The sequence below is a fragment of the Trichosurus vulpecula genome, chromosome 7 (genome assembly GCF_011100635.1).
Source record: "Trichosurus vulpecula isolate mTriVul1 chromosome 7, mTriVul1.pri, whole genome shotgun sequence".
NCBI lineage: Eukaryota > Metazoa > Chordata > Mammalia > Diprotodontia > Phalangeridae > Trichosurus > Trichosurus vulpecula.
The window spans coordinates 31,457,573-31,481,986 of NC_050579.1; the positions used below are offsets into that span (position 1 = coordinate 31,457,573).

Genomic DNA, 24,414 nt, shown 5'->3' on the forward strand with positions numbered 1-24,414 from the left:
TAAGATGATCAGCTATGAACGACTTAGCTATTCTCAGCAATACAATGATCCAAGACAACTCTGAAGGAATTATGGTAAAAACTGCTATCCACCCCAGAGAAAGCACTGATGATATCTGAGTACACACTGAAGCATACTTTTTTACTTTATTTTTCCTGAGATTTTTTTTTTTTGGTCTATGTTTTCTTTCACAACATGACTAATGTGGAAATGTTTTGCATGACTACACATGTATAGCCTATATTGAAATGCTTGCCTTCTCAATGAGGGGGGTGAGGAGGAAGGAAGGGAGAGAATTTGGAACTCCAAGTTTTAAAAACCAATCATAAAAATTGTTTTTACATATGCCTGGGGAAAAATAAAATGCTAAATAGAAATGCTAGTTATAGCAATAAGAAAAAAAAAACTGAAGGAATCAGAATAGACAAGGAGGAAACAAAGCGATCACTCTTTGTAGATGATATGGTGGTATAGAGAATCAACTCGAAAACTAGTTGAAATAATTATCAACTTTAGAAAAGTTGCAGGATAAAAAATAAACCCAAATAAATTATCAACATTTCTATCTATTACCAACAAAGTCCAGCAAAGAGATAGAAATTCTATTTAAAATAATTACAGACTACTTGGGAGTCTACCCACCAAGATAAACCAGGAACTATATGAACACAATTACAAAACACTTTTCACACAAATAGATCTAAACCACTGAAGAAATGCCAATAGCTTGTTGGTAGGCCGAGCCAACATAATAAAAACAGCAATTCTACCCATAACTAAGCAGGGATGGTAGAATTCAGAAAGTATTTTTTTAAAGAGGAGGCAGAAATGGGCATGTTAGCAGGGAGCAGAGAAAGAATCAGTAGATAAGAGATTGTAGATTAGACTGAGATGATGATAGCAGGTTCAATTTTCTGGAGTTGGGTTGTGGGGGTGGGGGGTAGAAGGCAGAAAGGGGGGTCGGTTGTGAGATGAGAAGGGGAGAGGATTCCTACCCAATAAGCCTCAATTTTTCTCTGGAAAGGATGAGACAAGATGCTCAACTAAGAAGACAGAAGAATACTGTGAGAGGCTTGAGAAGTGAAGAAATCAATGCTGTAACTGTGATGATAGCAAGATAAAATCTGATGCAAAGTTTTCACCCTGAAATCTATACCCCCAAAAACTTTACTATTGAACATACTAGTTCCTTTGGCATTTCTAACCCAATGTGCCTGAAACAAAAACTCATGATCTTTCCTCTAAAACCAAGCCCTCTTCTGAACTTCCCTATTTCTACGGAGGGAACCACCATCATTCCACCAAAGTTCCCAATTCCACCTCATCCCACATATCCCATTAGTTGTCAAATCTCATGCTTCTATTTCTTATACCTCTTGCATCAGTCCCCTTTTCTCTAATTCACTGTCACCACACTAGTGTAAGCCTTCATCACCTCTTGCTGCACCATGTCAGGTCACTCCTCTACTCAACTTTTCAGGGGTCAAATCCAAACACCTAGTCCAAACCTACTTTTCCATTCATATTATACATTTATTACCCTCCATGCCCTCTCAGCCCAGCCAAACAAGTTTTCTTGTTCTTCACATACAACACTCTATTTCTCCAAACAGGCAAGGAATTACTAAAATACACTCTGTGTCATCCAGAAGCCCTATGTTTCTTACTCAGTTCAAGCATCACTTTTACATGAGGTATTTCCCAGTTTCCCCAGCTGCTAGTGCTTCCTGCTATCACTATCCTATTTTACGCATTCGTAATATTATTCAACTATTTTTAAAAATGCCACTGTTAACCCAAACTGGTGATATACTAATATACAAAAAAGAGGCAAGTCATCTCCCCTAAAAATTAAGAACTTTTGATTATTTGTTCTGAGAACAGTGGTACAGATGATCTAAACACTATACTTACTGTAGTATTGCACCCTAAGAATTAGGAAGGTGTGGCTACAAAACAAGATATTTTGTTTAGCTAATATCATCTTTAAAAAACTAGTCTGTGTGTACTAGGCACATACTAACTGATGGTTCCAGGAAAATGCCTCAAGTATACTAGACAGCACTGAGGCCAGGCTAAAATAAAATGTTTACACTTACAATCTACATTAAGAGCTACATATAGATGAGATTTGACTTTCAGACATCTATTGAATTAAGTTACATTTTTATATGAGTCAGGAGAAAAAATTTCAAAGGTTCAAAATTATAAAGGAGATTTTTCTTTTCTGAAATATATTTTGGAAGTGTTTCAGGATGTACAATTTGCATTTCCTTTAAAGGTTATTTATGTAGATGACATAAACATATTTCAAAGATTAGATGAGTGTATTCATTTGCATATCAATATCCAGAATGTTCTTCCAGCTCAGATCAGTGTTGCTATGAAATTGTTGCCTACGCACTAGAAACAGAGGTTCAAGGATGCTTTTTGGTGAACAAAATTCATGTATTCTATATTCCATTATCAATTCTAGTTGTCTGTTGCACTCTGAAGACTAAGCTACTGAAATTGTGATTAAAAACTGGGCAACAAATATGTTACTGCTATCACTTGATTAGGTGAATCACTATAGTGTGTAGACAATGGACACACCAAGCAGCATAGTACAAGGAAAAAAGGGTAGGGTAGTTTATTTAAAATGAGCACCATTTTAAATCAGGAAACAATGGTTTAGAAAATACACAAAGGATGACTCTATGTAAGAAAATATAAGCAGAAAAACCCCTATATAACAATAGACTATATACCAAACAGTTTTTGTATTAACTACAAAAAAATTTTAAAATCACTGGATGCATCTAGTAATTTCACAGTTATCATTACATACATTATCAAAGTAAAAATTTAAATAATTCGTCAAAGGTTACTCTACTGATTAATAAGCGCTCTCATCTCACAAAAACACCAGTTCACTTAACCAAGATTAATTTTAAATGGGCAGCTTTTCTAATTTGCCCAAAAATAATACGCCTCCTAACTTAATATTGCAAAATCCCATTAAAATATTTTCAAGTGTAAGAGAGAAAATAAAGTAGATTAGCGTCAATCAATAACGTTGCTATTGTTAAGTATATTTCAGGGATTTGTTCTACCTTTCTTTCAATAAGGTATTCAAAGCACATTTTTACCATTAACACAAAATTAGCTTCAGTTACATTACAAATTACTTAAAATTTTATTACTCTATCACTGGAAAAAAAAGCAGAAAATTTCAAATTCACTTGATAGGATAGTCTACTAACCTATACGTAGCAAAAACTCTTATCAACTTTGGCTCTAATATTTATAGGCTAAAATATTTTGGTGTTTCCAACTTTAGAAAAGTATCTACTAAACTAAGTATTACCCAAACATCTTTGTACAGAATTGAATTGGGAATCAATTGATGGAGAAACTAAAAATCTTAGAGTGAAGAATAAAGAATTGTATCTATAGTTTTATTAAAAATCATCACTTAACTTGGAGTGAAGGAAAAATCTTCATTCGTTTTTTGCTTCTGTCAGTGCTCTAACTGACCTGAAAGTTATATTATGAAATAAAACCTGGACTAACATAAGAGGTGAACAATGGGTTTCCTTCTAGAAGAGAAACCCAAAGAGACTTTTAAGAATCATATTATTGATTAAGAATCAATTATTTCTTGATGGAAAATTATTTCTAAAATTTAATACTCCCTTGCCTTCTGAAATAGTGCATTGAACAGTTTAAATTGTGTACAAAGATGCTTAGATGAATTTAGTAAACATTTTTCTAGAGTCAGAAACATTAAAATATCTTAAACTGTATTACAGGCAATGTTGATAATGTGCCCACAGTCACATGATACAAAGACCCAAAATAGCCCTTGTCCTCAAGGAGCTTATATTCTAAAGAAACAATGTTCACATATAAGTATATAACTACAAAAACCCAAAAAAGGGTAATTTTGGGGAGGAGGTACTGACAAGCGTAATCTACAAAAAGTGTCTCTTTCACAAAGTGATTCTAAGTTGGGTTTTGAAAGAAATTAGGGATCATAAGAGCTGAGGAGAGGCACGTTAGGACAGAATGTGCAAAAGCATGGGAGGAATAGTACGAATGCCATTTGGACTTCAATGTAATGTATATGAGAGAATGATATATAAGGTTGGAAAATCAAGTTGGAACCAGGCTGCACAAGATTTTTAATGCAGGGGGCGGAGCCAAGGTCCCAGAATAAAAGCAGGGACTTGCTTGAGCTCTCCCCCAAATCCCTCTGAACGCCTGTAAAAAAATTACTCTAAACAAATTCTAGAGCTACAGAATCCATGAAATGACAGTTAAACAAGTCTCCAGCTCAAGATGGCTGGATGGTCGCTGAGAAGGGTCTACTGCACCCTGCTGGGAGTGGAGCATAGCCCAGCATGGGTAACCAGCACAGACAAGGCCAGAGTAGACAGAGCGGAGCAGGCCTCTGGGCACTGAATCGCTGAGCTGTGGCGGTTTCCAGACTTATCAACCCACAAACGCCAAAGACAACTTAGCAGGTCAGTGGGAAAACTGTTGGACCAGAGTGAGAGAAGGGCACAGTCTGCCCCAGCCCCGGGATGGTGGAGGCAGCTGAAGCAGCTTCTGGAGCTCCAGGCGAGGTGATTTGGAGATGTGGAGCACGAAATGGGTTATTTTTAATTTAATGCTTAGGATGGGTCTGAATTCGAATTCTAAATTGTTCGTGTGCAATGTCTTGTCTAATGTCCTGTCTGTGGGGAGAATCAAGCAACTGATCAGGAGTGTAGGGATCGCTTTGCTGGTGCTGAGGCAGGATTCTCTTGCTTTGCCCTGCTTGGATCCAGGTCATAGTCCTTGTTGGTGGTCCCTGGGGTGAGGAGGGGCGCTGGTGTGGCATAGCTTGTGGTAGCTGTGGAGAGGGCGTCCTCCTAGCAGTTCCAAGGCAGAAAAGAGTGCTTGAAGTCACTCACAGACCAGAGCACAGGGCAAGAGTAAAAATCTCTCCTTGGATCATACCACCTCAGAAGAACTGAAAATTTACAGGTGCCTACAAGAAGCTCAGGAAACAGCAGCGCAAAACCCCTGAAGCTTGGGACAGAGCACTCTTCACTCTGGAAGCAGTCATACCTTGACAAAAAGCTCAGAAGTCAAGTAATTGGCTGGGAAAATGAGTACAAAGTGTAAAAAAACTCAAGACTATAAAATCTTACTTTGGTGACAAAGATCAAAACATACAGCCAGAAGAAGACAACAAAGTCAAAGATCCTACTTCAAGGGCCTCCAAGAAAAATATGAATTGCTCTCAGGCCGTGGAAGAGCTCAAAAAGGATTTTGAAAATCAAGAGAAGTAGAGGAAAAATTGGGAAAAGAAATGGGAGGGATGCAGGAAAATCATGAAAAATGAGTCAACAGCTTGATAAAGGAGACCCCCCAAAAAATACAAATGAAAATAACCTTAAAAAACCAGACTAACCCAAATAGCAAAAAAGGTCCAGAAAGCCAATGAGAAGAATGTCTTAAAAAACAGAATTGGGTACTCTCCTTACTCTGTTCAGGGGATGTACCCATTTATTCAAAACGAATAAATGTAAAATATAATTAAAATGTTCCTGGCTTCCCAATGAGTATTGTTTATTCCTAGACAACATGAGTAGTTTTATAACAATAATTTGAGTTCTCATCATCGGGATAAATATAGCTTCGGAGGAAAGGAATTTTCATTCCGGAGAATGGGAGTTTCCAGTGGGTCCCAGTATCTGCAGGTGAAAATTTCCCTACTTCAGGCTCTTGGGAGTATTTTTCTGGAATCCTTGGGAACCCAGGAATGTGACTAAACGGAAAAAGTGAAGGAAAATAGCCATGGACAGCCTAAGTCAGGTACCTGAGCAAGGTAGGAAAGATTCAGGATCTAAAGTACTGCTTTGTCATGTCTGGATTCATTCTAGGTTGAGAAATAAGATTTGCTTGGAATGGGGAAAAGAGCTCTCAGAATATTTGACTGAGGCTGGTGAGAATGGATTTCTCCAAGCATTTTTCCGCATGGCCCATGAAGAAAAATGCTGGCAAACTGGGACAACAGTGGGTTGACCTAGGAAAAGGATTTGGAAGTTTGTGAGTGGTAAAAATTCTCTCAGGGAGGGGTAGATCAATTTGCACTTCAAAATCTTTCACTGCTTCACGGAAAGGAGGTTTATATGTTGTGAACACACAGCTGTGAGGTGATTTGGAGATGCGAAGCATGAAATGTGTTATTTTTAATTTAATGCTTGGGATGGGTCTGAATTCGAATTCTAAATTGTTAGTGTGCAATGTCTTGTCTAATGTCCTGTCTGTGTGTTTAAGAAAAGTTTTATGTTTTATGTTCCTGTAGTTTTTAACTCTAGGAACAGAGAGGTTAAAAGGAATTAATTAGCAAAAGAAAGAGATCTCTAGAAAGCTGTGGAGAAAGAAAACTGAGGTTGGGGGATGGAGATAAGCTACTTTAGCATGCAAATTGTTAACCATTTAACTTCAGGTTTTAAGATTGGGAAAGAACTCCCCACCCCCCCTTTTTTTAGGCTTTTAGTGGGAGATTAATATTCTTCTTGGCTCCAACCCCAGCCAACTTGGAATACCAGACTAAGAAATGAATTGTGAAAAGCCAGCAGCTTTTAGAACTGATAAGGAATCCAAGCCAAAAGCAGCCCAGAGGAATAGAAGGCTGACAAGGAGAAGAAAGCTGAGGGCTCTGAATTAAGGTTTAATTAGGTCCTGAAGGTTTTAAAAAAAAATCTGTATGTTTGCATTAATTCAATGTATCTGACATCAAGCAAAATATTTTAAAACTGAAGAAATAAAGGCGATCTTCTGTATGATAATGGGATGATCATTTTAGGGGTTCGGTGGTCTGTTTAGAATGTGATTAAATTGTTAGACATTTAAGTTTTAAGGTAAAAGCAGCTGAAGAAGCTTGGTGAATACAGTATTCTTTTTCATTTATTTGAAATGTTTGAGGCAGTTTGGGCCAAGATTAGGAAAGAAAGATTAAAACTGGAGCATGAATATGGAGGGTAAAAACATTTGAGTAAAGATTGGGAAAGATAGAAGCTGGAGGTAAGGGATTTGGGTGGGGGTAAAACAACAGCTAAGTCCACCTCTGGGTCCATGTGCTCTTAGCCACCCCTCCCCACCCCATGTTAGAAGATTGGGTGTGTCAATCAGGGCCTGAAGCAAAAAGAAACTTGTAGCCTGATTGGAAAATAAAGCTGATTAGTTAGTAATCAAAGGTTTTATATTAAAGATATTGATTTGTATAATTATAAAATAAGCTTTGCCTGCATAAGGTATGACTGAATTTTGTTTCCACAGAGATTACATACAATTATGATTTAAAGTCATACACTAGTGGCAGAAAATTAAGCTAGCCACCTGAAAATTAGCATATCTAAAAGGGCTAGCTCCTTTGTTCTTAGAAAGGTCTCCGATATCTCAAAGGGTGGCCAGGTCCAAAGTAATTCACCTAGGGATGAGATCTTGATAATCCTGGACTCCTAGTTCATCCTCTTTACCAACTGAAAGGGATTCCTCTCCCATGCTGAGGCAGACTAACAGAGGGGAAACTAAAAATACTTTAACTTGGAATAAAGAATTGGTATGTATGAAGATGAGAGGGGTGGGGAAGCAGCAAACCCATGTGTTCTAGTCCAAAGCTTTTTGCTTGGAAGGGAAGTGGCCCACCTCCTTCAAGTTCCTTAGGCCTTTTTTTAATTCAAATTTTTTTTGTAAAATCTCTGAAGAATATGAGTAAGGAATTGAAGTGCCTACGGTAAGGTTTTTGGGAAAAGTTGACCACTGAGGGTCAGGGCGCCAACTTCAAATCTGGAAATGTAATTGAGGTCATCTTATTCCTAAATTGTATTTTTAGGTTTCTCTTAGGTTGTAAAATTTGAAAGACCTTTGTGAGGTCTAAATTTTGTTATACATGAATTGATCTTTTCAAAAAAAGGGTGTGATGAAAATGTGATAATTTGGAATTATTACATTTGGTAAACAAGTAATATTACAGAAGATTTTCCTTTTGAAATCTGGGTTATTTATAAAAATGTATACAGTGGCTCAGGGTGTTAATCTCCATGTGTTGATAATGAGATGAATGACTTCCTGTGTAAGGAGACTTAGAAATGCATTCCCCTAATTTAATGAATAGTTTCAAGTTTTAAATACATAAAAATGTTTAAGGCATTGTTACATTTGTATGGTTTAAATGTTAAGAATTGTACTGTCAGAGAAAAATGATGAAGGGGGTTAAAAAGCTCTTATTGAATAATTGCTGAAATTATAAGCTTCCAAGTTTTGGTCTTTGGGAATTTATGAAAAGCAATTCCTCTTATAATCTAGATATTAGATTAAGAATTGTACTTAATCAAGAACTGAGGCTGTTAACTCAAACAAGGATTTTTGGCATAAATTCTTATCAACCCTATGTAAAGTCTTGATTTATAAGTCTCTGGTTGGGACCAGAAGCTGAATATGCCTCACAGAGATACCCAGACAGGTCTGGGCAAGGAAATTGATGTCTTTGATCAGGATCCAGTGACCTAGGTCTACCCCAGAACTCATTTTAATATAGCTCCCCTCCCAGAATGGAGGCCCATCAGTTGGCATCCCTTGGGAACATTTACTTTTTGAAGGTCATATGTTTTATAACTACCCTTTAGGACCCTTTTCAACCTGTCAGAAGGGAAGGAGGGGGGAGGGGCAGCAGTTACTGGGATCTACTGAAAGAGAGAGAACAGCAGGGGTCAGAAATCAGCCGACCCCCAAACCTGGCTTTTTAAAGTCAGAACTGATTTCTAGTGATTGGTTTTTAGGATAAGATTAGAATTCAAGATGTGGGTCCTGGTAAAGTTTTGATTAGTGAAACTTGCCATCTGATATAAAAGAACCCACCCTCTGGGGAGATGCCATTAGTTATTCAAGAGGGAGAGCAGGTAGATATAATGCTTTTTTTAATGGCAGGTCTCTGAAATCAAAAATAAGTAGTTAGTGATAATAGGAAAGGTATCTGTCAGAATCTGTTACTATTGTGAAGTTGTGGTACCTAAAGACCTAGAAGGTTTTATGGGGAAAAATGGAAAACTTGATTAATGCAAATATGTGAAATCTTGCTGTTTTCAATCAAATGATTGGGTAAATTGGTACTCTTGTATAGTCATGCGAAAGATAACATTCTTTCTAAATATTAATGGGAATAATTAGACAAAGGGAAAAATAAGTTTGTGAAAATCCCCATAGACTAAGGCTGGGATTTAAAGTTACTTTGCATCTATGTGGAATAATATCCTTAAAGGTTTCAAAGAGACGTAAGAGCAACTGGGTGTTAATTCAAATGGTGCAATTAATTACTGGAATTAAATCAGAGACATTTACAGTTTGGGGAGAAGAATTTCAATGTAAGTTTCTTAGATAAGTTGTAGAATATTTTTGCATTGATGGGAAAAGTTAAATGTGGTTGCTTGGATGTGAATTAATTCCATGGTCTAAAACGTAAGACAAAGTTAGTGTCTGAACCGATCATATTTATCTGGTTCAATTTTTGAAGTATATCTCATTCTTTCAGATCAGGCATAGTTAGGAGAATAGAAAAGCCTGGGAAACTGATGCAAATGTGTTAGAGCAATGACTTATGATCTTAATGAGAAGATTTTATGAATAAAAGTGGAAGTACATGTGAGTCACTTTAAAGATGTTCCTTAAGCAATGTGAGATTATAGTCATATCTTAAACTGATTATTGGAACTTGATACTGAAAGACTTAACGGATTGTTAACTGACTCTTTGAGTATAACTCCAGGTGTGAATATCAAAGAAAGCTGTCTGAGCCACTGACCCATGATGCCAGCAACCCTGTGAGGGGCAAGTATGAATTGCAGGTATGATTCATAGGAAGGGTGAGAGGACAACTGCTCCACATGTGCTGAGGTGGAACTCTCTTGACTTAATTCCTGGCAGACTTTAAGCCTGGCTCAATGTAGTTTGACGTTTGTCGTAACTTCTGCCTGGAGTTGACAGAAAGTTGGGGAAATATTGTTCCCTTACTAGGAGGTCCCTAATCTCTCAGTGGCGAATTTCTATAATCAGAAGGTTTTGTAAGTACAATAACAAATCTATTAAAATAATTGATTATGGAATATCTTAGATTACTATAGGACTGGGACTAGAACTCCTGTTTAAGTTAGGGTCCTTTACAAGGGCCCTGTATAGGGTCATGTATAAGTTAGGGTCTTTTAATTATTGGTAATGGTATGGAGACAATTAGGTCAAGGGCTTGTGAGAATATTATTTTGTTAATATGCTTGTCTAAAGTTTTGTTACAATTAGTAATGTTAAAAGAACGGCTTGTGGTTTATTTTGTAAATGCCTTAAAAAAACATGACATGACTAAAAGTTTATGATTTTATATGTACTGTGTTAAAAATTGATTTATTTAATGTATTTATGTATGTACTAGAGCCTGTTATTGTTTCTTTAGTGAAATTTCATCCTCCTCGTGAGGAAATTAATAATGGATTGTAAAGTATAAGAAACTGGGTTCTGATGTGAATTTCTTAAACATGACAATTAGACAAGGTTCTAATTTTGAATTTGTAAAAATGATCAGGGTATAAGGATTAGAAATGGTAACTTAAATTGTGCTAAGGCCACTTTTATAGGAGAATGGACTGAAAGCTGGTTCCAACAAGAAGACAAGAAGATGTTAAGATGCTGTGCTGGAGACGGCTGGAACAAATACCAAAGACCAGGACTTCACTGATGATATTCCCTGCCAGACAGCTGTTTGGGAAGAGACTTTTTGAATCTTAAAGGGACAACTGCATTATTGTTTTTTTTTTTAGGTCTCTGTATTTATAAAGGTGACTGCCCCCTTTGATTTGTCAATGTGCTGATCAACCTTTACCCCTTTCCCATATTTACTTAAAGGGGTGATAGTTAAGGAGAAAAATTCAGACAAGTAAGGGAGTATTAAAGATGTGTAAACAAAATTTTGAATAAGAGGTAGAAATTGTGAGAAATGGTGGGAGCAGTTTTGTTTCCACAGAATTCAAAGTATCTCCCCCCCGCCCCAAGCAGAATGTAAGTCAGATGACTGATTAGAACTAGTTCTAATCAGAGCTGTGATCTAGCCAAGACCTAGGCATCTGCTTGTATGTATGTTTAAACAAGCCATTTGAGGAGGGCATGACTCAGGCAGTCAGGGGGTTGTATCTGGCCAAAGAAGAACTCGGCGGGAGATTAGAAGTGAGAGTCAATAAAAGGACTGGCATCCACCAGAGTCCTTGTACTCTCCTTACTCTGTTCAAGGGATGTACCCATTTATTCAGAACGAATAAATGTAAAATATAATTAACACGTTAAAAAAAAAAAACAACCCAGAATTGGCCAAATGGAAAAGGAGGTCCAAAAGCTCACTGAGGAAAATAATTTCACAGAAATTAAAATGGAGCAAATGGAAGCTAATGACTTTATGAGAAATATAGAAATTATAAAACGGAACCAAAAGAATGAAAAAATAGAAGACAATGTGAAATACCTAATTGGAAAAACCACTGACCTAAAAAATAGATCCAGGAGAGATAACTTTAAAACTATTGGACTACCTGAAAGCCATGATCAAAAAAAAAAGCCTAGACATCATCTTTCAAACTACCAAGGAAAACTGCCCTGATATTCTAGAACCAGAGGGTAAAATAGAAATCGAAAGAATTAACCAATCTCCTCTTGAAAAATATCCCCAAAGAAAAACTCCTAGGAATATTGTAGCCAAATTCCAGAGTTCCCAGGTCAAGCAGAAAATATTGCAAGCAGCTAGAAAGAAACAATTCGAGTACTATGGAACCACAAGCAGGATAACACAAGACCTAGCAGCTTCTATGTCAAGGGATCAAAGGAATATGGAATATGATATTCCGAAGGTCAAAGGCATTAGGATTAAAACCAAGAATCACCTACCCAGCAAAACTGAGTATAATACTTCAACGGAAAAAATGGACTTTCAATGAAATAGAGGACTTTCATTCAAGCATTCTTGATGAAAAGACCAGAGCTGAATAGAAAATTTGATTTTCAAATACAAGAATCGAGAGAGGCATGAAAAGGTAAACAGGAAAGAGAAATCATAAAGGACTTACTAAAGTCAAACTGTTTACATTCCTACACAGAAAGATGATATTTGTAACTCATGAGACATTTTCTCAGTATTAGGGTAGTTGAGGGGGGAAAATATATACATAGACAGAGGGCACAGGATGAGTTGAATATGAAGTGACGATGTTAAAAAAAAGAGGGGTGAAAGGAATATATTGGGAGAAGGAGAAAGAATGGTAGCTGTTATAATGGAAGGGAAGAGGTGAAAGGGAATGAGTGAACCTTATTCTTATTGGATAATGAGAAGAAATAACATACACACTCAATTGAGTATCTTACACTACAGCAAAGTAGGTAAGAAGGGGAGATGAGGGGGCGGGGATGATAGAAGGGAGGACAGATGGGGGAAGGGGTAGTCAGAAGTAAAGACTTTTGAAAAGAGACAGCGTTCAAAGGAGGAAATTGAATAAATGGGGGATGGGATAGGATGGAGGGAAATATAGTTAGTCTTTCACCATATGACTATTATGGAAGTGTTTTGCATAACAATACATGGATAACCTATATTGAATTGCTTGCCTTCTCAAGGCGCATGGGTGGGGAGGGATGAAGGGAACTCAAAGTTCTAAAAACAAAATGTTAAAAACTGTTTTTACATGCAACTGGGAAATAAGATATACAGGTAATGGGGTATAGAAATCTATCTTGCCCCATAAGATAGTAAGGGGAAAGGGGAGTGAGGTGATAGGCAGCCTGGGGAAGGGGGCAATCAGAATACATGCCATCTTGGGGGGAGGGAGAGGGGAGAGATGGGGAGAAAATTTGTAACTCGAAATCTTGTGGAAATGAATGTTGAAAACTAAAAATAAATTAATTTTTAAAAGATTATAAATGCAAATAGGGAAGTTCATATTTGAACTTAGACGGAACAGGGAGGAAAGCCATTGGACATGGACAAACTAAACTCATGCTACACTTTAGTAACTGTATAAAGAAAGGGAAGAGAGGAGAAAGATGGCATGGTACAGTTGAAAGAACATTAGATTTGAAGTCAGCAGACCTGGGTTTGAATCCATCTCTGTCACGTTACCTATCTACGTACCCTTGGACAAGCTGATAAACTTTTCTGAGCTTCAGTTTCCTCATCTAGAAAATGAGAGGGTTGGATTAGACAGCCCAAGGTCCTTTCTAGCTTTATGACTGATTATGATCTAGGACAGTCATCTCCAAACTTCTGATCATACAATTACTGTCATCAGAAAAAAACCTTCAATACATACACTAAATATTACTTTATAAATACTTTTTTTTTTTTTACAAATACAAGATACAACTGCACCAATATGTTATAAAACATACAGAAGAAAAATGTTAAAAGGATGAGATAAAGATGAAACAGTATTTGATTAGTCACTACAAAGTCAGTGGAATGTGTTAGAAAGAGGGTCATAGCCAGATTCAGTCTAGGAAAATCATTTTAGCAGGTATGTGGAGAATGGATTAGAGTAGGGACACACTTGGGAAGGGAAAGCAAGGTGGCTACTGCAAGGGCCCAGGCTAAAAGTGATAAAGCCTAAACTAGAGTGGTAGTTATGTGAGAAGAGAAGGAGATTTAGATGGATGAGATACTGTGGAAGGAGACCTGAATGAGAAAACTGACCGGATATTTAGGATGAAGAAGGATGAATTTAAGAAGAAACTAAGGTTGCAAACCTATGTAACTAGAAGGAAGCTGGTGCTCTCTTTAGAAACAAGAGGAGAAGGGGTGGATTGGGGGCAAGGATCTGGGATGCAAAATGCAACCTACCTAATACCAACTCAACCTATGAGACTCATTTTGTCCCACTGAAAATGAAAAGGGGTGTGTGTGGTGGGAGAAGGAGAATCACAAGCAGGAGCTGAGGAAGAGGGGGAATCTTCCCAGCAGCACCTACACAGCTGCTGGTACCCAGCCCAGGGGGTGGACAGTAGTTGGGAGCTGGTGCTGGAGACAAGCCCCAAGGGGAAGAGAAGAATTCTGTTTTAGACATGAGTTTGAGATGCCTATGGGACAGAGACTGAGATGTCCACTAGGCAATTGGTAATGTAGGACAAGAGTTGAAGAGAGAGATACAGTGGCTACAACAATGTAAAAGAAAAAAATGATGGTGAAACAACTGAAACCAAGTGCTACAAATTTATGACGACCTTGCTTGTTCTGTGTGTCCCTTTTTTGTAGAGGTAGGGGACTATGGGTGTGGGATACTACAGACAATGTCCAACTATTTTTCCCTTTCTTTCCTTCTGTTATAAGATATGGCTACATATGAAGAAGGGAGGTTGGAGGAGAGAGTGACTGGGAAATAGAGGTGATGTAGAAACAAAAAATAATTTTAAAAAAAGGTATCATTGGTAACTTTGGAGAGAATAATTTCAGTTGAGTGATGGAGCTGAAAGCCAGACTGTGAACTGAGAGGACAATTGGAGGCATCTGGCAAAGGCTACCCCATTTCTGGAATGCACCCTCCCCATTTCATCTCCATATTTTAAAATCCCTAATTTCATTCAAAACTCAGCTCAAGCACAACCTTCCATATGAGGTCTTTCTTAAACCCTCAACCTAGCCCCAGATGCTGGGGCCTCCCATCCATAACATAAATGGCTCAGAGAATACAGCCTTGGACTTGAAGAGATCAGAGTTCAAATTTGACCTCTGACATTTACTCACTATGTGGCCCCTGCCCCCAGGGACAAGTCACACTTAACCCTGCCTCAGTCATATGGATCAAATGAGATAGTATTTGTAAAGCATTTTGTAAATTTTAAAGTGCCATATAAATGCTAGCTATTAACACCACCCTCGTTATTATCAATCTATGTTTCCCCTTTTGACAGAATTTAAGTTCCTTGAGGGAAGGGACTTTAATTTTTGTCTTTGTATGTCCTTTGTACCTAGCACACAGCAGACACTTTAATCAATGCCCATTTATTGAAGGAAAGAGTATAGACAGCTTTTTCTAGGAGTGTGACTGTGAAAAGGAAGAGATACAGGCTGAAACCTTAAGGAGAAAATAGTGTGTTAAGATCATAGAGGGGGCCTTGGATTAAAGATGATTGTGGAGGCAATCTGGCCCTAGGAGACAGGAAGGAGGGAAAGTCGTGAACAAAGAAGGTCTTAGGCAAGGAAAAGGGCCATCTCTTTATCAGACTGAAATATGCAACATCTCCCTGTTATGTCTGAGAAGCCTGAGGTAAAGCAGCTAATTCAAGGTCCCAGAATGACCCATTTAGAGCTGGAAAGGCTACTGAATGCCATCTAGTCCAGCACTTCTTAAACTGTGGGCCTCAACCCATATGGGGTTGTGACCTACAATTTAAGAAGCACTGAAGGGGTCATGAGAGGAAAAAGTTTAGGAAGCACTGAATTCTAGTCCAATCCCCTCATATCTTACTAGTAAGGAGAGCTTAAGGAACAGAGAAGTTAAGTGACTTGTCCCAAATCACTATGGCAGAGCTGGAACAGCCCAGGGTCTTCTATTCCAAATCCAACATTTCCCATCCCACAATGACATCATGCATGTGGTTAAGTAGCAGCATATTAAAAACCCAATTTAGTAAATCTAAATCTGATTTCCTTTACATATATATATATGATATACATCTGAAAAAAGCTCTCTCCTGCAAGTGGTTTTCTTTCCCTCCCATGATCTTCAAGGTTATTAGGTTATTATAAGTAGGCTTTGATTTGTCAGCAACACCCAAAATGTTCTGTACTGCTAACACAATGAACAGCAGGAACCACCACCTTTGTCAGCCTTCACCTACCTTACTTGTACTATTTGATCACAGTGTTAAGGGGAGAGTATCCCTAAGCCTTTGAAGAATTTGAGCAGGAATTATGAAGATGGTAATTAGAGAGGGATCTTCAAAATTTCAAAGCCTGAAAATTTTCTTTATCATCAGAATATGCTACCAAGCCATACTCCTTTTTCTCTTTTACCATCAAACTTGTGAGACAAGGCTGCCTAAACTGATGAATATACTTCATCAATTCTGTCCTTTCAATCTAGCTTCCACTTCCCATCATGGTACTCAAGCTTCTTTCTCAAAGGGCACCAGTGACCACAGAGGAATAGGCTGTTTTCAAACATGGTCAGTGTGTTGATCTGTTTTGCTCAGCTATATTTTTTCAAGGGAAGGCTTCCAAAGCACTATGAGTTGGTGGGTACTGACAGAGATGCCATCAATAAAACCAGAAGAAAACAAACAAAAAAAAATGGAGAAGGGGCCACAACATGGCAATTTCATTACTACCTTTGTTAAATTTTATATACTTTAAAAAAACTGTAACTGAAGTTCAACGTCATATGCAATTCTCTTTCTTTGCATTTGAAATACTTGTTGATGTTTCTTAAACTCAGCAAAAAAAAAATGAAAATAGTAAAATTAAGTTGAAAAATAAAAGGTTACCAATCACCTACTAGTTTTGTTAAATTCAGTTTTCTCTTCAGCTTTTACTCTGACCACCTCCCCCCTCAGAATACTCTCCTCTTTTGGCTTGAGAAATTCTACTCATGATTCTCCTCAAACCTCTTTAATCAATTCTTTTTTGAATCCTCTTTCTCTTTCCATCCTTTACTTCAATTTAATGAAGAGATGATCTCTCAGATTGCTGTTACTTCCCTAAGATCTTCCCAAGGCTATCTTAGCTCTTCTTTAGACACTTGTTCCTTTAGAAACTTCATTCATTCCCACAAAATCTATGCATATGACCCCAAATCTCCACTTCCATCCCTTTTCTGGCTGAAAGTTTCAAACCCTTCCCCCCAACTCCCTACCAGACACTGGCACTTTTATTTTGTCCCATCAGTAACCTCAGATTTGTTATGTCCAAATTGGGCTTACTATCTTTACACTCAAACCCATTCCTTCTAATTTCACCAACTGTGCACTGTCATCTAATCCAATCTCCCACGTTTGAAATCCTGGTGTTATGACTGTGCAATTTTCCCTTACCTCTAATATCCAATTCATCACCAACTCCTGTTGATACTATCCTAAAAACACCTTATGGATCTATATTCTACTCTCTATTCCCACTGGCATGTCATAGGATTATAAACTTAGAGGTGGAAGTGAACAGAGAGGCCATCAAGTGCACCCCCCTCATTTTAGAGGAGACTGAAGCATAAAGTGGCTGGCTTGGGGTCACACAGAGAGGTGGTGGCTCAAGTCCAGTACCCTCCATGCTGCCTCTCCCTAGTATGGGTATCATCAAACTTATCGCTCATCTATACACTATTATAAAATCTATCCAATTGGTCTTCCCACCTCCATTCTCTTTTCCCATCAAACCATAACAATAAAATAAATATTATTATTATTCAAATAAATGTTGAATGAATCGAACCTTCACTGTCAGATTTTTTCACAAATGCATCTGATCATATAACTCACTTCCTCAAAAGCTTCCTTTAGTGACTCCATAATGTCTGAACGAAGTTCAAACTCTTTCACCTGGTATTCAATTCCATCCAGCCTTATACCATACTACTTTCACTCATGTCTTCTAGTCACTATGAACTACTATGGACACCCAAACATCCTATTATTTCTTGTTCAAGTGCCTTGGTTATGCCTAGAAAATCCTCCTTCCCTATGTTAAAAGCCATCTTAAGTGCCCTTTCTTCCATGAAGCTGCCTTTCATTTCTTACTGTTGGTCAATATCTTTCCCCTCAAACTGCATTCTTCAGCACCCTTGTTTACAAGGCACTGGTGTTCTCTGTATTACTCATTTATGCATTACCTTATCTGAACTTTATATCTAGGACATTGGTCTGAATATTAACTGCTTAAAAGTTCTCTGAACTGAAATGAATTTTCTCCAAGTCATGTTCAATTTAGAAAATAATTCCATAAAGAAACAATAAAAATCACTTCTTTAATGTTATAAGACTGAAAGTCCTGTACAGTATTTGCATGATGAAGCAACTGTCTCATAGACTATTCCATAATAAAATGTCAATATTCTGAACTACACCCCAATCCACAGATTTTACAGTTACCTAAAAAGTTCAGAGATTGTGAAAGAAAAGATAAGAGAAAATATTTCAATCAATGCAGTAACAGTGAGGCACAGGAAACCAGGAGAGAAAATAATCCAAAACTACTCTCCCTTAAGTTCTCCAACTGCTTAGCTTTCAGGTAACCTTGCAGTTCTAAAATGATCTCTCACTAACGATACAGAAAAAAAGTCACACATTAATAATGCATTCATTAGTTTACACTCTGTAAGCTGACAGCTAGGTGGTACAGTGGATAGATTACCTGGCTTGAAGTCAGTAAGATGAGTCTCACTGAGTTCAAATCTGCCTCCAGACACTTACTAGGTAGGTGACCCTGAGCAATTCACTTTAACTCTGTTTGCCTTAGTTTCCTCATCTGTAAAATGAGCTGGGGAAGGAAATGGAAAACCACTCTAGTATCTTTCCCAAGAAAACCCCAGAGTCACAAAGAGTGAGACACAACTGAAACAACTGAACAAGAAACACGGTACTGTTAATGAAACAATTTTATAAAGCTTAAGAACTATGACCAATGCAATGACCAGCCACAGCCACAACTCCAAGAGGTACAAAATAATATACACTTTCAGATGTGATCAAAGTATAGATGTTTTCCTTGCTATTCTCATTTATTTATTTTATTGCAAAAGAAAACTTTTAAATAACAGCTGAGGAAACATGAAGAAAAGGTTAATTTTAAAGACTGCCCCCCCACCCCCGCCAAAATGTTATAAAAGCATTTTTTATAAAATGTACATAAGATAACAGAACGAAGTTCAGAGGGAAACATAGACAAGCAGGAGACAAAGCAATTTCAGGGGACAAGCAGTTTCAAATCTAGGGACAGCTTTGAAACTGCTGAATTAATAATAAAAAATGAAAATTTTAAATAAAAAGGTTTTACAAAAAAGGTTCTAGAAGATACACAGTACCTTTGAAAAAACATTTGACTAGAAACTCCAAGGAACAGGACTATTTCTTCAAGACACCAAAACAAGTAAAATGGCTAAAATGCTTGTAAGACAACTTAAAATAAGCAAACAAAAGGAGTACTAAAGACATTGAAAAGAATAAAGTCTACTAAAGACACTGAAAAGAAGTCCCCATACATGTCAAAATATTTATAGCAGCATTTTTTGTGATGGCAAAGAATAAGAAACAAAGTAGATACCTATCGATTGGGGAACAGCTGAACAAAATGTGGTATATGAATATAATAGAACATTATTATAAAAAATGACAAATGTCATGGATACAGAGAAGTACTTAAAGATCCACACGAACCAATGCAAAACAAAGCAACCAGAGCCAAGAAAACATCATACATACTGATTACAACAATGTAAATGGGAAGGACAAAAATATTACAAGTGAATGACACAAAATGATGATAAATATAGCTGAAATAACAGATGTGTGAAGACACTCTCACCACTTTGCACATATTTTCAGACTTTTTCAATATATTTAATTGTTTTGCTGATTTTTTTTTTTGCCAGGGAGGGACGAGCCTTTAAAAAATTTTATTCATTATATGGGATGACTCTCTGGGAGGGTAAAGGATACTGAGGTAGATTATGGTAACATAAAAAATGAAATCAATAAAACTACTAAAAGAAAACAAAAAGATTAAAGAGAATTAAAAAACACTAAACAAGGAAGAACCTGAAATTCAAATGCTCAAATTTCAAAACAAGGTAAAATTCTAGTGAGTAGCGTGTATTACCAAAGCAACAACAAAACAGTTGATTGTATTTTATGATTCAATCCCTAATTAAATCTTTTCTAGAGCCAAATGGTTGCTGCTGTGATGCCACAAATGCCCCTGGAAGTGCTGAAATAGCAAGAGCAAAAGAGATGCATGCAGTTTCCTCATTTATAAAATGAGGGAGTTAGATGAGATAGCACCTAATGTCACCCTCTGATTCTAAAAATACTATGACTTGAGGCAGTTAGATGGCACAGTGGATAGAGCACTGGACCAGGAGTCAGGAGGATCTGAGTTCAAATCCTGCCTCAGATATTAGCTCTGTGACCTTGGGCAAGTCACTTAACCTCTATTGGTCTCCCCTCCCCTAAATGCTATGACTTATGACCATGACATTAATAAGTAACCAGAATTAGGGTAGGAATTCCTGGAGTCCACAGAAATTCATGCAGTGGTTCTCCAAATCAGAAAATATTACCAAAAGGCTGAAAAGGGTGAAGCTAGGACAAGATGTGTTAAAGATGACACTCAGAAGAAAAGAATCAAAGCTGTTAGCTAGTCATTAAAGGAGAAAAGAGATGAAAACGATAAGAAGCACATGAAGTCAATAATACAGTCATACAAAACAATTTCCCAGGAAAGCATAAGGGAAAATAACTTCTTGGAAAATACAAAAAAATATATCCTGTTGCTTAGTGCCAATGCTCCTCTAATCCAACTAGGCTATACCACTATAGCAATTATCCATATTAGATAAATACTAAAATATGTATTGTACTTTATTCAATGCCACAAAGTTGCTCTGGAAGGAAACATTTTATCATGCTAGATTTTACAGTTACCTAAAAAGTTCAGAGATTGTGAAAGAAAAGATAAGAGAAAATATTTCAATTCTTCCTGATGCCTATTTCAAATATCTTCCTCCCTCCAAACACACGCATGTGTGCAAATTCTATTACCAACGGAATTATAAAGCCCTCAAAGAAAGGAAAAATATCTTATGCTCTTACACTCCCAGTAAATGTAGACATTTAATATTTGTTTAAGAATTAAATCAATAACTTACATAGTCAAACACTTTTGCCTCTCTTTCTTTTAAGACAGAGATCTGCACCAACTCTTTCCTGATCTCCCTAACTGGTACCCTTCTTCTCAAGCTACTTTGTTTTTAACTACTTTATATCTATGCTTGCAGACACGCACACACTAGCTGTCTTCCCTATTAGTATGTAAGGAACTGTTTCCTCTTTTGTACTTGTATTACACACAGTAGAAGCACTTGTTGATTAATTCCTCTGATACTGTCTATGCTAGAAGTTTCAAACTTGCTACCGTGGCCACACTGCCAGAATCAGATTAAAATGCAATTAAGAAATGATTAACAATAATAAATAATAAAAAAATAAAAATACAATACAATATAGATAATATTAATTTATGGTTTTCTAAGTCAATGTAAGGCCCACAGGAATCTGTTTCTATTTGATACCATGGTCAAGAGTATCACTATTTCTAGGATAGCAGTACACTGATGAATAAATTTCATAAACAAAAATATATCATTACAGTATATATTATAGGTATGTATACATGTTGTATACATGTATATGTTACAGTATATATTATATAGGTATTATATGTGTTCTTACATACTAGATCTGCCAAGAGAAAAAGGAGAATGGCTACTAAATGCTTGAGAGTCTAAACTAAGCTGGCACTAAAAGGATCAAAAGTAGAACTCTAAAAAGCTATCAATGTTGAAAAAAGGTCACCTAGGCTTCTAAAGCAAAATCAGACACAAAGAGAGTACTTAAGGTAGTCAAATTTCAGTGGTAATTCAAAAGACTGACACAAATCAAAAGATATATTTATAAAATCTCTTGGATATTTTCTTGGATGGATTTTCATACTAAATGGAAAAAGATGCTGTCCAACCAGTTTCTCTAACCCTTATTTGCAGTTAAAAGCTTTAGTCAAGTCATTTTTGTTCATCAACAAAATCTCTGAGCGACAAAGTCAATTAAGTTTTTTGAAAGTATGATTATTAAATGTGCATTGATGTATAAATGATAGGAACTGGGGAGTTATGTAAAATTATTGATAAGCTGACAATGATACTTGGATATTTAAGTATACATTTAGTTATAACAAAAGGGATATCTTCCACAACTATAGAATACCACTAAATTGTTTTATTCTGGCAGTCAACAAGTATTTAGTAATAAGCTCTCTCTATGTGACAGGCACTGTCACACTGTCAGCAATATAAAGAAAGGGAAGCAAAAACATGGTCTCTGCCCCCAAAAGGCTCCTGAAGAAAGCGGTAGATTTTTTTTTTTAAATTTGGAAAGAGCTTTATTAGCACTTGACCGCACGGGGTGAACTACCCAAATCATGTGGCCCTGATCAGGGGTTGGGCTGGGGTATATAAGGGCATGAACTGCAAGCCTATAGCTCAGGGGTTGCACAAGCAGGAAGTTACAGAAGCCAAAACTGGCAATTGGTTAATTCCTTGCTTAAGGAAAGCAGTAGATTTAAACAGTCTTGAAGGAAGTGAGGGAGCAGAAGTGAGAGAGAAAATCCCAGGCCTGGAATCAGTCAGTCAACAAGCATCTACTGACCGTCTACTATGTTCGAGATACTATGCTAAACACTGGGGAACAAAAGAAAAGCAAAAGACCATCTTTGCTCTCAGTCTAATGAGGGAAACAACATGCAAGCAACTAAGTATAAAGCCATATACAGGATTAAAATGGATATTTCAACAGCAGAAAGGTTTATGCATTAAGGAGAATTGGGAAAGGCTTCTTGTTTAGAAGGTGGGATTTTAGCTGGGACTTGCCAGAGTAGCCAGGAGGTAGAGATGAAGAGATGGAGCCTCAGGTCTAGAGACCAGCCAGTGAAAATGCCTTGAGAGATACAGAGTCTTGTGGGAGGAACAACAAGGTCAGAGTCACTGGATAGCAGATTATGTTGGGGTGAAGGAAGACTGGAGAGGTCAGAGGGGCCAGGTTATTAAAGGCTTTAAATGCCAAAGGATTTTAAATTTAATCCAGGAGGTGATACAGAGCCATTGGAGTTTATTAAATAGGGGGGTGACATGGTCAGATTTTCACTTTAGGAAGATAAATTTGACAGTTGACAGAAAGGATGGACTAGAGTGGGCAGAGATTTGAGGCAGGGAGACGATTCAGCAAGCTATTACAACAGTGAAGGTATAAAGTAAGGAAGGCCTGCACCATGTTGGTGGCAGTTTCAAGAAGGGAGAAAGGGACACGTATTAGGGATCGTTCAAGGACTTCACAACACATAGAGAGTGATGAGTCAAGGATGATAAGCAGTATGTCATCCTTGGGTGACTGTGAGAATGGTGATACCCTTTGGGGGGAAAGATAATGAGTTCAGTTTTGAACATGCTGAATTTAAGATGACGTTGTGATGTCCAGTTGTAGATGTCCAACAGAGATGTGAGAGTAGAGGTCAGGAGCTATGAGAGTACATCTGAGAATCATCAACATATAGATCATTAAACCAGAAGTGATGAGATAATCAAGCAAAAAGTACAGAGGGAGAAGAGAAGAAAGCTTTGAAAGACCCCTAGTTTGTGAGTGAGACCTAGATCCAGAAAGGGAAACTGAGGAGCTAACAGACAGGCAGGAGGTAAACCAGGAAAAAGTAGCCTCACCAAAACCTAGAGAAAAGAATATCAAGGAGAAGAGGGTGATCGACAGTGTAAAAGGCTGAAAAGAAGGCAAGATGAATAGCGATTGAGAAAAGCCCATGATATTTTACAATTAAGAGATCACTGGCAACTTAAGAGAGAGAAGTTTTGAGTCAATGATAAGATCAGAAGCCAGACCACAGAGTGAAGAAAGGGAGAAGAAATGAAATGGAGACATCAATTTGCAGGCAGCAATCTCAAAGAGTTTAGGCACAAAAAAGAGGAGAGATATGGGATGATAACTAGTGTAGAAATGGATCAAATAGAGGTTTTGTGAAAAGGGGGAAGAAAAACACCAGGCATATTTGTAGGAAGCAAGGAAGAAGCCAGACAAAGATTGAAAACAAGTGGGGAATGATAAAGGGGACAATCTGCTGGAGAAGACAGGATGGAATGGAATCAATCTGTGCATGCAGACAAGTTTTGTTTTTACAAGGAGAAAGGCCACCTTTTCATTTGAGACAAAAGTGAAGGAGAGCCAGTGCAAAGTATGGAGTTGGGAGATGAAGTGTCATGTGTGAGGAATAGCAAGAAGCCAGTGTACCTGTTAAGGGGACCATCATCCATTCCCCAGTTGACAATCTAGGTATCACCCTCAACCCCCTACTCTCTTTCAATTCCCATACTCAATCAAGCTGTCAAGTTCTGTCTCTTACACCTTGCAACATCTCTCACATACTGCCCTTCTCTCCGCAGACTAGTAATAATAGTCTATTGAGTTAGTATCCATGCCTTAGGTCTCTACTCCAATCCATCCTCCCTCCCCAAAGCTGTCAAACTGATCTTCCTAAAGCACAGATCTGACTATTGACCACCCCCTCACCCCAATTCAATAAACTCCAGTGGA

At 37.5% G+C, this 24,414-nt stretch overlaps 1 protein-coding gene across 4 annotated transcripts in view; it reads right to left on the reverse strand.

Moving 5' to 3' along the window:
* The window catches only part of PAFAH1B1 (platelet activating factor acetylhydrolase 1b regulatory subunit 1), an 83,256-nt gene that overhangs the window by 33,634 nt on the left and 25,208 nt on the right, over positions 1–24,414 (reverse strand). The window lies entirely within an intron of this gene.